Raw genomic sequence first — 15,835 nt, forward strand, 5'->3', positions numbered from 1 at the left:
CTGGGGCCCCATTCCAGGCTTCCCTGTTATACTTGGCCCACTTATTAGAGGGTGTTGAAGTCTTTAGGGTTTCTGATTTTTCCATCCAATATCTAACGATCTCTTCTAGTGTTCTGCCATATGTACGTTAAGCGTGTCCAGTTTTGTTTGTGGTTCCAAACCACCATTTAATATCCTTAACCTATGGCATGCATGTGAATTCACCTCTGATGTGCATACTCTCAAGACTATAAATTGATCTAAGTTAACAAGGGTCAGTTTCTGCTGCCTACCACCCAAACAACCCAGTCGTATAATTCTACTGCACAGATTCCCTTTGGTTCCTCCTGGTTCTTCCCTGCCTCTGGAATTCACCAGCATAGTACTTGTCCATTAATACAGAATTGAATTGAGTTGGTTTTTGACCAGGGTGGCCTGACTTCCAGTTAGTACACAATAACTAAGAAAAATGGGTAACTCTGTTTGATCATCAAAACATTTTGGGGTCTGGAGAAGATCTCTTTCAGGGTTTGTGGACAAAAGGATGATTGCAGGGGAAATTCTGCAGTAGAAAGACTGTTGGTTTTGAATCAACCCCTCTGAGTGCCCATTAGCACATTACCCCTACTCTCCAAGCCTCAGTTTCTTCAGTCAAAAGAAATTAATAATACGGATGCCAAGCATTGATTAAGGATTAGGGCAAATGTTTTTCTTTTCAACAGCTTCTCCTATTTTCTGTTCTCTCCTCTCATCTCTTTTCCATTATTCCTCTTTTCCTTCTTGGGTTTCTCTTTTTATGCTTTGTCTCGTCCTTTTGTTTTTATGGTTTTGTTTTTATTCTCTCTCACCATTATTTTTACTAAAAGCAATCTCCTGCATCCTTTTAATGGTCATGATGTGTTGTCTGTCCTAGCCCAGCCACATTTCTCCTTTTGTGCTTGCTAAATATACCATACATAGCTTAGAGTGTCCTCCTATGCCATAGTATCATGGAGAAACTTTCAATTACATTACCCTGACTTCTTCCTGAAAAATGGTGGGTCAGGTCCCAATCTATGCCAGTTAAATGCTTTCTCCCCAAACGGAGTGGTACAAACACTGAACTCCCACTGCAGATCCATCCCATCATGGCACCCTGAAAGTCCTCACTAGATCCCTTGACCTATCCTGGTGCTTTTCCCTTTTGATTCTATAGTTTTTCTTCTCATTCAGAAGGTTAGCCCATCATTTCAACAAATCTCCCATTTTACTTAAGTTGGCCAGAGTATGTTTATGTAGCTCACTTCTGAGAATCCCTAAATGATTAACCCCCTCTTTTCTTCCCCCAGAAGCTTCTCCCTTACCTCAATTGCAGCTGCACATCCCAAATCATTAACAAAACATATACATAAGAGGCATGTTTTCCAGAGCAAAAGTGGGTTTCAAATGGTACTTGAAAACTCTCATTTAATATGGGATCCAATACAGCATTATCTGGCATGCCTCTCCTCCCATACCTCAAGAGCGGGGCTCTAGTTGCTAGAGCAATGGAAAGAGCTTATCTAGGCATCAGCCAAGGACCCAGGGGTGAATCTGGCCAATGTCAAGTGTTCTTCTCAGAAGTTAAGCACCAGAGACAGGTGCGGACGTTCCCTGGCTTATGGGATATGGCAGTCCGTTCCTTGACTTTCCCATGATCCAGATTCATTCTTTCACAGAGGCAGATTGGATCACGTTTAGGGTCCCTTGAGCTGCCTTCCCTCGAGGTGTTACTTACCAGCTCCACTTTCTGCTGAAGATTCATTCTGCAGCCCCTCTTCTGTTTTCCATGCAAGTGCACGCACAAGTGTACGTACTCACACGCCCATTCTCTCTCTCTCATCCCTAACATTAATTTTCTTTTAGCCCAAGCAGAATCTCCAGGATTCTGGGATCATGCAAATCCTCGGTGAAATTTGAACCCATGCAAATCTAGTTTGTGACACCCACATCTCCCTTTGGGGAAAATCATGGACTCCATTGAACGTTTGCTTCTCTGTGCAAGCGTGGCCCTTTCAGTAGAAGGGAGCACAGATTTTAGCTAATTGTATTTTTAATTTCGCTGAGATATATAATACACCTATTATGTCTGCGATGGTCCCGAGAGCACCATCTAAGTGGATTATAAACCTAAAGCACAGATTCGTTCGAGAAACTTTTCTTCTACAAACTCACGAGCTCTTTTCACTTCTATTGTTTCTTTCCCTCCTGTATAGGAAGAATAACGCTTCCCAGTGTAAAAGAATGACATGGTAACTTTTTGTTGGCGACAAGCATGTAAAGAACTTATGCCGGCCTATTGCATATAAGCAATAATGTGATTGCTCTATAGGTTTATCGCTACGGCCTAGGAAAATTGAAAGATAAATATATCGTGGGGATGGCATTGCCATCACATCAGGATCTTATTTATCTGGGTAGACTGTTAATAGCTTCATGCTTGGGACTCAAGTTCAAAAGAATTTGCTTAGAAAAGACCCAGAGCTTTAAATAGTCCCTCTGAAATGTGGGCTGCTGAAGCAGATTGCAGCAGTCATTTGTCTGCTTATTAGCTTAGAGCATGTGTTGCACTGTAATTGCAGAGAGAAAAAGCTTGCAATCCACGTGGCTCATTCCACCAGTCACTGGTGGTTATATTTCTCTCCAGGGAACAGATCACTGGTTTTTGTTGTTGGTTTTTTTTCCCCTCTCCTGGAGGAGCTTACAGTGCGATGGGCTATAACCCCTAATAGATACAATATATCTTCTCTGAAGGACTTACAAAAGAAATCAATGGTTTGTTTTATACCCATTGTCTCCCCAAATTCCCTCATACATTTGCCTTGCCTGGCTTGGGTAACTTAAGAGCAACCACACTTCATAATAAAATGTTGGCTCATAAACATGGACTTGAGCTAGAAACTTTGGTGGGGGTTCATTTATTTATGGCATTAATTGTGATCCTAGCTCAAAGTAGGCTGGAAGAACATCCAAAAAAGGAAAGAAAAAGAAACAATAAAATTGATAAAGCACACACCCACACACAGTGCTGCTCTGTAAAAGGTACACTGGAATCACTGAATCTGATCCCAAGAAGTAGGGTGTAGACAAATGAGATTTAGGCTCAGTAATAATGAAGAACTTTTATAACAGCCAAAACTACCCAGGGATGGAAAGGGATGTTTTACAATATTGCCAGTAAGTTCTGTCTCAAAAGAAAAACATGGCAGAGGACAACTATTCTTGAACTTGAAGACAGAAGAACAAATGTAAATACAGATTAGCATTTAGCAGCTGCATAGACCTGAACAAATTACTTAGCCTCTTTGAGCCTGTTTTCTGTTCTACAAAATGAAGATAATACTTAACAACAGGATTTGGAAGACCGAATGAACTTGCATGTGCCAAGCGGCTAACACAATTCCTCAAACATATTTGGTATTCAGTTGATGTTGGTTTTATTGTTATTTTTTTTTTTCAGCAAGACTGCATGCTTAGATAGTACTCAGGATGTGGCTTAGCGTCCATTCCCACCATCTCTTACGTGCCACCTGTACTGCTGAGCATAGAAGGCTATAGACCATCTTTTTCCAGAGGTTCTTGGAGCTCGGGATCTGGATGTAAATTTAGTACCACTTATCGCACTCGTGCGAATTTGAGAAGGCAAAAATCACAGCAGAGGCCATCTTCCTCTGGAAAGTTGCTCTCTGGCAAGTAAAGTTGTGGAGGAATTGGTGTCCATTTTCCAGCTTTAGTGTTTAGAGAAGGAGGGGTGGTGGCGCGAATGGGAAGGACTCTAAGCTCCAGGGTCCATGAGGAAGTACCGTAGCTGCTTCCTGACCCTGGTTTCTGGTCCCTGAACGCTCAGAGTGCGGCTGTTTGTTCTTGAACTCGGTTGCCGAGGACTACTAACGCCCCTCCTTCTTCAGTTTAGGAGAATATCACAACAGATTACTGCTTCACCACTCAGCATGTTCCTCAGGTTTTTCCAGAACATTTAGAGGCAACGATCTCTGTTTTAAATCTCTTTCCCTTTAAAAACACCTGTGTTGGTCTCTGCTTGCTGCCCTAGACTGTGATAAAGGTATATAAAAAGTGCCCTAAAAGTGCATAATTCCACGAAGAATGACATCATCTACAATGAAAAACTAAGGGGCATTAAGAGGCACCCGGGTGGCTCAGTCAGTTAAGCGTCTGACTCTTGATCTTGGCTCAGGTCATGCTCTCACGGTTCATGAGTTCGAGCCCTGCATTGGGCTCTGTGCTGATGGTGTGGAGTCAGCTTGGGATTCTGTCTGTCTTGTCTCTCTCTGGCCCTCACCTGCTTGTGCTTTTTATCTCTCTCTCAAAATAAATATGTGAGCTTAAAAACAAAAGGACAATTTAAGAATAGGATATAGCTAGCCTCTTAAAGATTTGCAAATTCCATATATTAGCATGAAGAAGGTATTTTGCACCAACTGCAAACTTTTATTATTTTGCTTTATAGAGAAGCTTAGGATTACCAAAGTTAACTTACAAAGCATGTTACAAGGTGATTATTGATTTTACAAAAATATTTTCTTTAAAAACTTATTCTTATGAGAAATAAGATTTGAGGAATTATCAAAGGAAATAGAGAAGTTTATCTTGGAGCAAAGAATAAAGGAGAACCATAATCGTGTCCATTGTACAAAATATGGAGAAAAAAACGTGTAACTTTTGAATAGGGAACCACACTATTGGGTGGAGGTTACAAAGACACAGATTTGGCTCAAAGTGAGAGAAAACTTGCTGATGTCCTACAATGAAAGGGCTGCTTTTAAAGGGAATAAACATATTACTTAAATAAGGAACAAAGAGCTGTTTTTTCAATGACAAATTGCAAAGGATTCTTAAGTAAGAAACTGAATTTGGAAAACTTGTGGTTTTTCCAATTTTAATACCCTATGATCATTTATATTTTTACATTTTTACGCTTAAAACTAACGTGTGGAAACAATTGAAGCTCAATTGAAGCTCAACTTTTCAGAAAACTATTCAATTGAGGCATAGATTATCTCATTGACATTAGTGCCGTTAACCCAGATGGCCAACAGGCGCATGAAATGATGCTCAACGTCACTCATCATCAGGGAAATACAAATCAAAGCCACACTGAGATACCACCTCACGCCAGTCAAATGGCTAAAATGAACACATCGGGAGACTATAGATGGTGGAGAGGATGTGGCAAAACGGGGACCCTCTTGCACTGTTGGTGGGAATGCAAACTGGTGCAGCTGCTCTGGAAAACAGTGTGGAGGTTCCTCAAAAAATTAAAAATAGAACTACCCTTATGACCCAGCAATAGCCCTGCAATGAATTGACCCAAGGGATATAGGAGTATACGTGCTGATTCATAGGGGCACATGTACCCCAGTGTTTATAGCAGCACTTTCAACAATAACCAAACTATGGAAAGAGCCTAAATGTACATCAACTGATGAATGGATAAAGAAGATGTGGTTTATACACATTCAATGGAATACTACTTGGCAATGAGAAAGAATGAAATCTGGCCATTTGTAGCAACATGGATGGAACTGGAGAATATTATGCTAAGTGAAATAAGTCAGGCAGAGAAAGACAGATATCATATGTTTTCACTCATATGTGGATCTTGAGAAACTTAACAGAAGACCCCAGGGGGAGGGAAGGGGGAAAAGAAGTTACAAACAGAGAGGGAGGGAGACAAACCATAAGAGACTGTTAAATACAGAGAACAAACTGAGGGTTGATGGGGGGTGGGGGAGAGGGGAAAGTGGGTGATGGGCATTGAGGAAGGCACTTGTCGAGATGAACACTGGGTGTTGTATGGAAGCCAATCTGACAATAAATTATATTTTAAAAAAACCCCACACAATGAACACAAATGATACACACCAATTTATTAGTCATTTATCCAACTAGTAATCTATTTATTCCTCTTTTCGTTATTTTATTTTTTATTTTTTTAATTTAAAAATATTTATTTATTTTGAAGGAGGGGGTGCAGAGAGAGAGGGAGACACAGAATCCCAAGCAGGTTCCTAGCTGTCAACACATAGCCCCAAGCGAGGCTAGATCTCACAAACTGTGAGACCATGAACTGAGCTGAAATTGACAGTTGGATGCTCAACCAACTGAGCCACCCAGGCGCCCCTCTTTTCATCATTTTAGATCTGTATAGTCTGGAAGACCTAGCAATATACATAAATACATTTGTTCAATCCCTAAAGGAACACAGCAACTTGGGCAAATGAATCAGAGCAGTGATATATTCCACCTAGTTATATGTTAGAAGGCCTGTCAGAGGAAGATTCTGAAATGAGATGCTTCTCTTGAAGCCCAAAGTTTTTTCCTAATCTTGTGACCCCTTCCCACCTTGTTGTGTATCTACTTCATTACTTTGTTAAAAACAAAACAAGAAAAACCATGATGCATTTTGACCATAGGACAAAAGCATATGTGGCTTCTAACTTTTTAAAAAATACCTTCTTCTTAGCCAGAGAACTCCTTAATTAATACTATCTTAGGAGTTCGTATTCATATCAAAAGGAAGTATTCAAAAATATAATTTTCAATTGGATAAATCCTGACTTTTTGACTTGTGAGTAGATTATTCAAGAAATAGTTATTTTATCCGAGTGTGCTATCTCCATCCACTATGGGGAATGCTAAGTACCAGTTCACTTGGCTGTGGCATAAGTCATGTTTAGAACTTTCCTCGAGTTCCGGGAGGATCTGGGAAATTCCAGATCATTTACTCCCTGTAATTACATTTCATCATATTTGCTTTTGGGTTTGTCTGTTAATAGAGTCTCTTGATATGCTTAACTGCCTCCTCTGTAATTAAACAGTTGAGAAAAGCATATGGATAATACTGTGCTAATGATACAGTTTTAAATTTTAGAATGATTTAAAAGGAAATTTTAATCTTCTACTAAGTTTGGCCTCAAACTGCTCTGGTCATAATGGTAATGTTTTAAAATTTATCATTCCAATGAAGTCTTTGTATTTCACATGCTTACTTTGCAGCTGAGGAGTCTTAATTAACATTGTTAATGACTAATGATACATCCAATTTCTACTTTTATTCCTAGCTCTTGCCCATAACTGAATAGGTTAGCATTTCCAGTGGGAGTGCTGAATGGTTACATGTCTTCCCTAAAGTCATATACCACTTTGTTATTTAAAAGTATCTTATGTTTCACATAATATAGTTTGAAGATCTGCTTGGTCTATGAGAAGGTGACTGTATAAGTCAGTTTTGCTGCTTAACAACAATCCCCAAATCTCAGTGGCTTATAACAACATAACTTTTTTTTTTTTCCATCCGATTACATGTCAGTTACATGTCAACTCTGTTTGCTTATGCTTCATATGTCTTCTCATGTTGGGGTCATGATTGAAGCAACAGCCCATATCTGCTACAGGGCATCCTAGCAACTGAAGGCATAAATTCATACACAGCTGCACAGTCATATTTAAAAACTTGGACATGGCATCCATTTACATTCTAATGGCCAAAGCAAATCAAACAACCAAGCTAAGTATTCATGGAGTGGGAAGTACCTTCCTTCCACAAGGGGAGGGAAATGAATATTTGTAAATGTCAAAATAATCTATCATATAGGCCAAATAATAATTTTGGTTACCTGCATATCAAAATGCCCCTTCTTACCTTACAAATCCTTTGAGACCTATGCTGTGGCTCTACTTCTTATAGTTGGTCAAAAATCTCCTTTCTGCCAGGTATGTACTTCATCAGGTAATGCAGATCACTCCCACGAGGCAGTATAGAATGATGGACAGAAGATGAGATTCCAAACCTCTGCCCAGAGATACAAATAGAGCCCTAGATTTGCAAGAATCAAGTTGTTTGACTAGGTTTCAATCAATTCGCTTTTTGGCTCTATATTTCTAATGTGTAAAATTGTGGTAAGAATGATAATGCCCACCACAAAAGTTGTTGCATGGCTCCCCAAGGACCAACATGGGAAAATAAGCCCATGTGTTACCTGCAAAGTACTCTCCATGTGTAGGTACTGATATGAGAGTCTTGATAAGAGGTGGGAAATAAGGAAATAAGAGAGCCATGACTAGACCGTGGTGATGTGAATGAGGTAGGGATATGGATGAGGGAAGAGAATTCTATACAGAACAGGAGAATGGAAGTTACAAACACATCAATGTGCTGATAATAAATCACGCCCACTTCTCTGATTCTGTGCACAGTAAAAATGAAAAATGAATGCCCTCATATTTGTTACCAAAAGCTCTTAAAAGCTTCCTGAGCTTTCTCTTCCTCTTCTCCTGGGACATACAAATGAAATGGAAGACAGGAGACAATTATGTGCGTGATCTTAGGTTCATCACATAACACGTGCAAGCTTCAATTTTCTGTTCTGCTAAATGGGGATATTCAATTTTACCTCATGGAGTTTTCTGACATAATGTTTATGAAAGTGCTTTGGAAATCATAAGGCATTGTATACATAAAATTATTTAGTCATTTGTAAACTAAGATACCTGGTGGGGAGGGTCAGTAAGAGACTTTCCATCTCCGTTTTATGATTCTGGGATTATTATTTGCTTAGACTTGAAAAAGGTGCTAAGACCAAATGGTACATTCCCTTTATTTCACAGATGAACAAAATGTCCTCAGTGCTATGATCTCAGTTCTTTTTTTGAAATTGAGTTGTAATTGACACGTGGCGTTCCATTAGCTCAGGTGTAAAAACACGAGGGTTCAATAGCTGTATATACTATGAAATGATCACCACAGGAAGTCTAGTTCACACTTGTCACCATACGTAATTGTAGTTATTTTGGTGGTTGCTAGTGGTAGGTGGTAGAAGGTGGGTGAAATGGGTGAAGAGGGTTCAAAGGTACCAGCTTCCAGTTATAAAATAAGTAAGTCATGGAGATGGAATGTACAGCATGGTGACTATAGTTAATAATACTGTATTGCATATTTGAAAGCTGCCGAGAGTAGATGATCTCAGTTCTTACAATGTAGAACAGAATATCTACAGTTCTTACATCAGACTATTTTAGTCTTCATCTTAGTACATACAAGAAATATTTTCATTGTAATGGTGAGATTCCATGCCTTCCTCTGAATCCCCACTACAACTTACTACAGTTCCCTTTAATCTTCAATTTAATGCAAATCCGTGAACATGCATGAAGTCCTGTCCTGTGCTACAGATTCATGCTTCTCAAGCCAAGTACATATTGGAATCAACAGATAACTTAAAAGGCACTCATTCCTTGGTCCTACCTCCAGAGATTCTGATTTAATACCTGGTTTCAAGTGGGTCTCAGGCATAGTTTTTGTTTGTTTGTTATGTTAAGCTCTTTAGGTGATTCTACTGTGAAGCCAGTCTTGGGAACAACTTCCTCAGAGAAATCAAATTGAATAAGGCAATGTTCCTATCTTTAAGAAACCAAAACATTTTGGGCCAGACAGATGTGGAAAAGAATGACTTATGGACTCCCTGCAATAGAATTATGTTCAAGATGGGCCAGACCCGAGAGCTCAGAGAAGTCTCCATAAAGGAAGTAAAGCCTTTCTAACTGCCCAACCAAAAGAGAAGCCCTTTGGGTAAGGGAACAAATGATCAAAGACACAACAGTTGAAGTCATCACATGCATTTGAGGAGTATGAGTAATTGTACATGTTTAAATACAGAGTCTGAGACAGGGAATAGGGTGGGAGACAAAGATACACCAGGAGGTCAAAATCAGATCAGGAAAGGGCTTGCCCCAGTTTGGATTTTATCTACTGGAAATACACCAAAAGGGTCTCTCAACAACTGCATCACTTCTTAGAAGCCTCCCCCAGTTAAACCGGTCTGGGTTTCCTTAAGCTTTCGTTCTACTTTTTGGACCTGTTTTGGATCCCATTAATCTGGTTTTATATATACCTGTTCATCACCAACAAATCCTGAAAGAACATGTCACAAATATTCCATTATGTTTATGCAAATGTATTAGCCTTGAAACTCCATTGACCTTACTCGTATCTCCATGTTCTAAGATGCCATGGATAGTAAGAAACCACTTTGATTTAACAAAAGCTATTTGTGGATAAAAAAAAATTAGGAAATGACCTGTGTTGTTTCAGTCAATATATTCCTTACTTATAGGAGACAGCTTGTCAGATACATAAAAAGTGGAAGAAATGTGCATGTTGGAATCAGATAAAGAAGGCAGATGATAATTTCCTTAAAACCTCATCTTGTACTTTAGTAATAAGGGCAAAGAAAACTCTAATCATCCTTACTCTAGCAATTCGTGGTTTTTGCTTTTCTTTTCTTTTTTTCTGAGTTTATGTTCCCTTCAAAAAAGACCCAAAAGTCACAAATGGCGACCAGAGGAAAGGGACAAAAGCTGTGCTTTCTTTTGGATAAAATGCTCTTATCTACACCCGTGACCACTAGACCAACTGAAAACCTAATGTTCGTTGACTGCCTCCTACATGCGAAGCAGCATGCAAAATATTAAAAGATGAGGTAAAGTGATTCATTCATTGACTCACTCATTCACACCCCATATTTTGAGCACCTACTGTGTACCCGGCACATGCCAGAGTCTGAAACTACAAAGATAAACAGAATACCAACCCTATCTTTGAAGTGCTGATAACATCAATGTTCCACAGAAATACAGTACACATTGTACATGTTATTCTAAATTTTCTAGTGGACACATTGTAAAAAGTCAGAGAAACAGGTGAAATTTATTTTTATTAATATATTATGTTTAATTCACTAGGTCCAGAAAGAATAATCATTTCCCCAAGTCATCAATACAAGGAATTACTAATGAGATAGCTTGCATTTCTTTTCTCCTTGGTGAGTCTGTGAAATCCATACATATTTTATATGTAGGGTATGTCTGAACTCAGATGCTTCATGTTCAGTAGTTCTGAATGAAATGTTTTCCTATCAGAATAATAAAGGTATATTTAATGGGAAACAACTTTATGCTGCTGTAATTTTTAAAGGTAAGTTAGCCAAGAACTTTTTGTGAAATTAAACTTCAGTTCCTTAGCCATGCGAAGGGCTGAAGAACCACCCGTGATGAGTAGCAACTATGGACAGCACAGGCTAGAGACTAACTGGAAGAGGAAGAGAGATAAACAAATGATCGTACTAATGTGATAAGGCATATAGAGAGTGCAGAGAGAGATGCACTAGATGTTCTTTGGTGAGCTTGAAACATTTCATGGTTATAGGAAAACCAAGCCTGTGCCAAGAAGGAAGGCAGTGATTCACGGAGAAAGCACAGATGTAGGAAAGAAAAATGGGAGCTGGAGAGTCTCCACTCTCAAGATTTACCATCAAAGCAGGAAGACTAGCAAAAAATAAGTGAAATGTCAAATGGCTACATGAAATTTAAGTATGAGCTTGAGAGAGCATCAAAGAATTAAAGAACATCTGCATTCACACCTCAGTTCTGCCACTTTCTGTCTGTGTCACGTTGGGAAAGCATCTGGGCCTTTCCTCGTCTGTAAAAATAGGAATAATAATATCTACCTTAAAGGACTGTTGTGAGCAATTACTTACGTATGTTGAAGTGCCCGGGACACGTGTGTGCGATATCAGAACACAAGTGGGAACGGCCATGTTTGACCAACTGCCTCACTAAGTGTACAGAGACTCATTTCACTTGAGACTCAGAGGAGAGGTAAAACCTCAAGCTCGGAGTAAAAAGAAACTCCATTGCAGAGTCAGGAGGATGCTGTTACAGGTGGGATCCCCAATCCCCGAGGGGAAGAGGAGTGCATGCTAGGTATTGTTCTCAAGAAGAACTGGTTAATAACTGATCAGGGAGAGTGGAGAGGGAAAGAAATGAGTGCAAATCTCTGCCAAAGAAGGAGACGTGGACAGAGAGAGAAAGAAAGTAAAGAATGAGTGAGAGCCAAATACAAAAGTTGAACTTTGAGCAACACCAAATAATATGAAGAAAGAGAAAGAGAAAAAACAAAAACAACAAACAAACAAACAACGAGAGGGAACATGCTAGTACAATTTTTACCACGCTCTGCCAGGTCCTGAGTGAACTGCCCCAATCGGCCTGTCTGATTTCTATTGGTGCCGACTCCTCCTTGCTCACCTGTTGCTGGCTTTCCTTGGATGATGGCCTATCTTCATTTCTGCCTCAAAAACCTGTCCTTGCCCTTCCCTGTGACTAGAGTGCTTTTCCTCCTACTCTTTGTGCATCTGGTTTCCTCTCGTCTTGGAAGGCTTAGCTCAACTGTCTCCATTTCTGATCCTCCTCTCCACATAGAACTCCCCCAACCACACACCCAATCAGTCCCTAACACCGTCACCTCTACTGTCTTCAGAGACCTGATCTCCATAGGAATACATCTCCATGATGGCAGGAATGTCATGGTCATATCTCTGTTCATCGTCATATCCCTAAGACCTAGTAATTGCTCAATGAATAATTGTTGAACGAATGAGTAAATGAATAATGCATTATTCATAAAATTCAACCTTTTACCAACACTGACCCACTCATAACTCAAGCAGCTAGAGGCCAATAAAATGAATGCCAAAAACCCTATGCCTGTTATGGTAATTACTAGAACCTTCTATTGACTGTACTTATTTGCAATTCTTTCCCTCTCCCTCATGATCAGCTTTTATTCCATTCCCTTCCATTCCTATTCCATAACCTTTGGGGTTAATGCCTAAATTTATCTCTTGTTGTCATTCTCACCCTCTGACTCCAGGCTATTTTGGATACAGTGCCTTGAATGTTCTAGTTCTGGAATCTGGAGAACCAACTTATGACTCAGAGAAAGGCGGAGAGAGGGACAAAATAAGAATGGGAGGGGGAGAGAGCAACCTAGAATATATAAGAAAATGTAATGAGTAACTGTAATATCTGCTAGGAAATAAAACTTCATGAAAACACAGGTTCAGGTGTTTAATGGAATAAATCCTAAATAAAGCAAACAAAGCAGATGTTGCTTCAAAATCTTGGAAGATGGGCTATTTAGGTCAGGAAAACATCTTGCAAGAGATTCGTAAACACCTCTTAAAAATGAACTAGATGTTTCAAAAAGAACTTCTTTAGCTCTGCTCTTATTCTGACAAAGTTTCTCCTTTTTGATCAATCATGGTTTTTCCTAGGTTTTCATTTCAATTACACGTAAACAGGCTGTCTATCTGGGTCAGCAAAATGGGTCACCATCCCCAATGATTTCCTTAGTCCTCCTACTTGGCAGAATTTCTGTAATGGTATTAAAAACAAGGCCGCACCTCAGCTTTAGGAGAGAGGGAAGAGCTATAAGAAATGATGGTATCCAGAGGACCCATTTTATAGATGAGACGTTTGAGGTTCAGAGAAATTGACACATAATTCCTAATTGCCTTAATCTCTCAGATAATGGATTTTCAAATTAATTCCCAAAAGATCCCTTGCCCAAAATTTTTTTGCCTCATAACTTATTGCCACCATAGCTGAAATTGTATCAGTCATTCTCTAGGACCTTTGATTTGATGGTATATGCCCACACATTAGAATGAGGAAGTGTTTTCAGGCAGAGGAACACATCCATTTTCACTGTTTTGTTTCAGATATTGGGGAATTCTGGAAGAACAGGGCAATGCACTGGTAAATATTGGCGGTGGGATAAGGAAACATCTCGTTAAAAAATGTCACTCCCCAGGAATAATTACAGTTCACATTTACTGAGCACTGATGATGTGTTCTAAGTGCTCATTTAATCTTTCCTAAAACCCCATTCGGTAGGAATTAATGATGATGATGGCGGTCTGCATTTACAGGTGAGGACACTGAGGTGCAGAAAGGTTGAATAACTGGTTCAAGGCACACGTCTAGAAAGAAACAGAGCCAGCGTTCAAACAAAAGCAGTCCTCAAATGGAGAAATCTACCCACAATACTCATCTCTTTCTCCAGGAGATACACACATTGAGCTATTCCATCAGGAGGAAACCTGGAGATTTAGGAAGATGGAATCATAGAATTTGATTCAAAGACTCACAAAATCAAATGCTCCTGGAATTATAGGGTCTTTTGATTAGAGGATACACTAATCTGGAACTTCCCATCTACTGCCTACATTTTCTCTACAATATTTGTACTAAATGGCTGTCCAACCTCATTCATTACCTCTTAAAGAAACCCAGTGAGAAGGAACTCATTATTTCCTCGAAGATATCCTTTTCATCTTTGTGCACTTTGACCAAATAGAGCAGGCTTTTTTATAATGAACTATATCTTTATTCTCTAAATCTTCTGTTAGTCCCAATTTTACTTCTTAAGGACACAGAAACTAAAGCTCATGAAACTTATAGTTTGGGTAACCCTTCATTTGAAATTAATGACCATCCTGCCCTAGCTCTTTTCCTGTTATCCAAGATCAACATTCTTATTTCCTCAAATATGTCTTTTATAAAATCAGTCTTTCCCCCAGTGTTTAGAGCTTTGGTAGGAGAAAGCATTCTGAGAAAAAAGTATGTGTTGGAGGTCAAAAATATTCAACCCAAAAATGTGCTCTTTAAAATCTGATTGTTCATCTTGACTCAAAGATAAAAACTATGACTTATTTATATTTGTATTAGGTAGTGTAATAATTAAGGTAAAATTCTTTTTTGAGCTAATGTGGATGTTCCTGGTTGGCAAGTGCTTTTCCTCTGTGCAGTGAATTGGAGACCTTGGCTTTTTCCATCTTGTGTTGGAAAAAAAGTCTACTTTTCCATAGCACTGCTTTTTATCGTCATTCAGACAATGGAATGAGAAAGAAGTCTTGGAGGAAGCATACTTCTTCTTTTTTTTAATTTTTAAAAATATTTATTTATTTCTGAGAGACAGAGAGAGAGAGACAGAGTTTGAGTCAGGGAGGGGCAGAGAGAGAGGAAGACACAGAATCTGAAGCAGGCTCCAGGCTCCGAGCCATCAGCACAGAGCCCGATGCGGGGCTTGAACTCATGAGCTCATGACCTGAGCCAAAGTCGGACACTTAACTAACTGAGCCACCCAGGTGGCCCAAGCATACCTCTTCTTTAAAGACTTGATCTAAGTACACATTGTTTCTATTTATAATTGACCAGTGAGAAGGCACATATAACTAGACCCCATTTGCAAAAAACGCTCAGGAAGATGTAGAATGGATTTTGGTGAACAGTTAACAGTCTGCCACAGCCAGTGTATGCAACATTGAGAAATCATACCCAAGTTGGAATCCTAGTCTCCCCTTTTTTGAGGCATATGCACATGCGCAAACGCTTATTCATTCTGAGCCCCAGTCTCCTCAGTTATTAATAGCATGTACCTTACAGGGTTGTTGTAAGGATTAAGTGAGATAGTACACTTAATATTCTTAGCTTTGTCTAGCTAGCAGAAACTGTTAAATAAATATTAATCATTTTCATTATCTGTTCTCGTACTATTACTGCCAGATCCCAGCTTGGATCCCAGCAGATAACAGGCCTCAATAAATGTCTGTTGAGTTACACTGAACTGAACTTCGTAGTCATTCCCAAGGTCAACCATAACCTTATAAGGAAGTACGAGGGGAGTACGTCTGGTCCTTGTTCACTCTGATGCTAACATGCTTGCAGTCTGCTTTCTTTTGTTCCCATGCCTCTGTGCCGCGTTCATCGGTGAGGCTAATTTATACCTTCTCCAGGGACACGCTTTCACTAATTGAGGACTGAATACAAAAATCAAGAGCTGAACTGAAGAAGTCGGCTAGTCTAATAGGTGCCACTGGGCTCATTTCTGCAGCCTCTAGTGTCACTAGCCAGTCAGGCAGTAGCTTCAACAACGTCACAGGCATAGGCCTGGCTGATCGCCCGCTGAGCGCGATGG

The sequence above is a fragment of the Acinonyx jubatus genome, chromosome F2 (assembly GCF_027475565.1).
Source record: "Acinonyx jubatus isolate Ajub_Pintada_27869175 chromosome F2, VMU_Ajub_asm_v1.0, whole genome shotgun sequence".
Lineage (NCBI taxonomy): Eukaryota > Metazoa > Chordata > Mammalia > Carnivora > Felidae > Acinonyx > Acinonyx jubatus.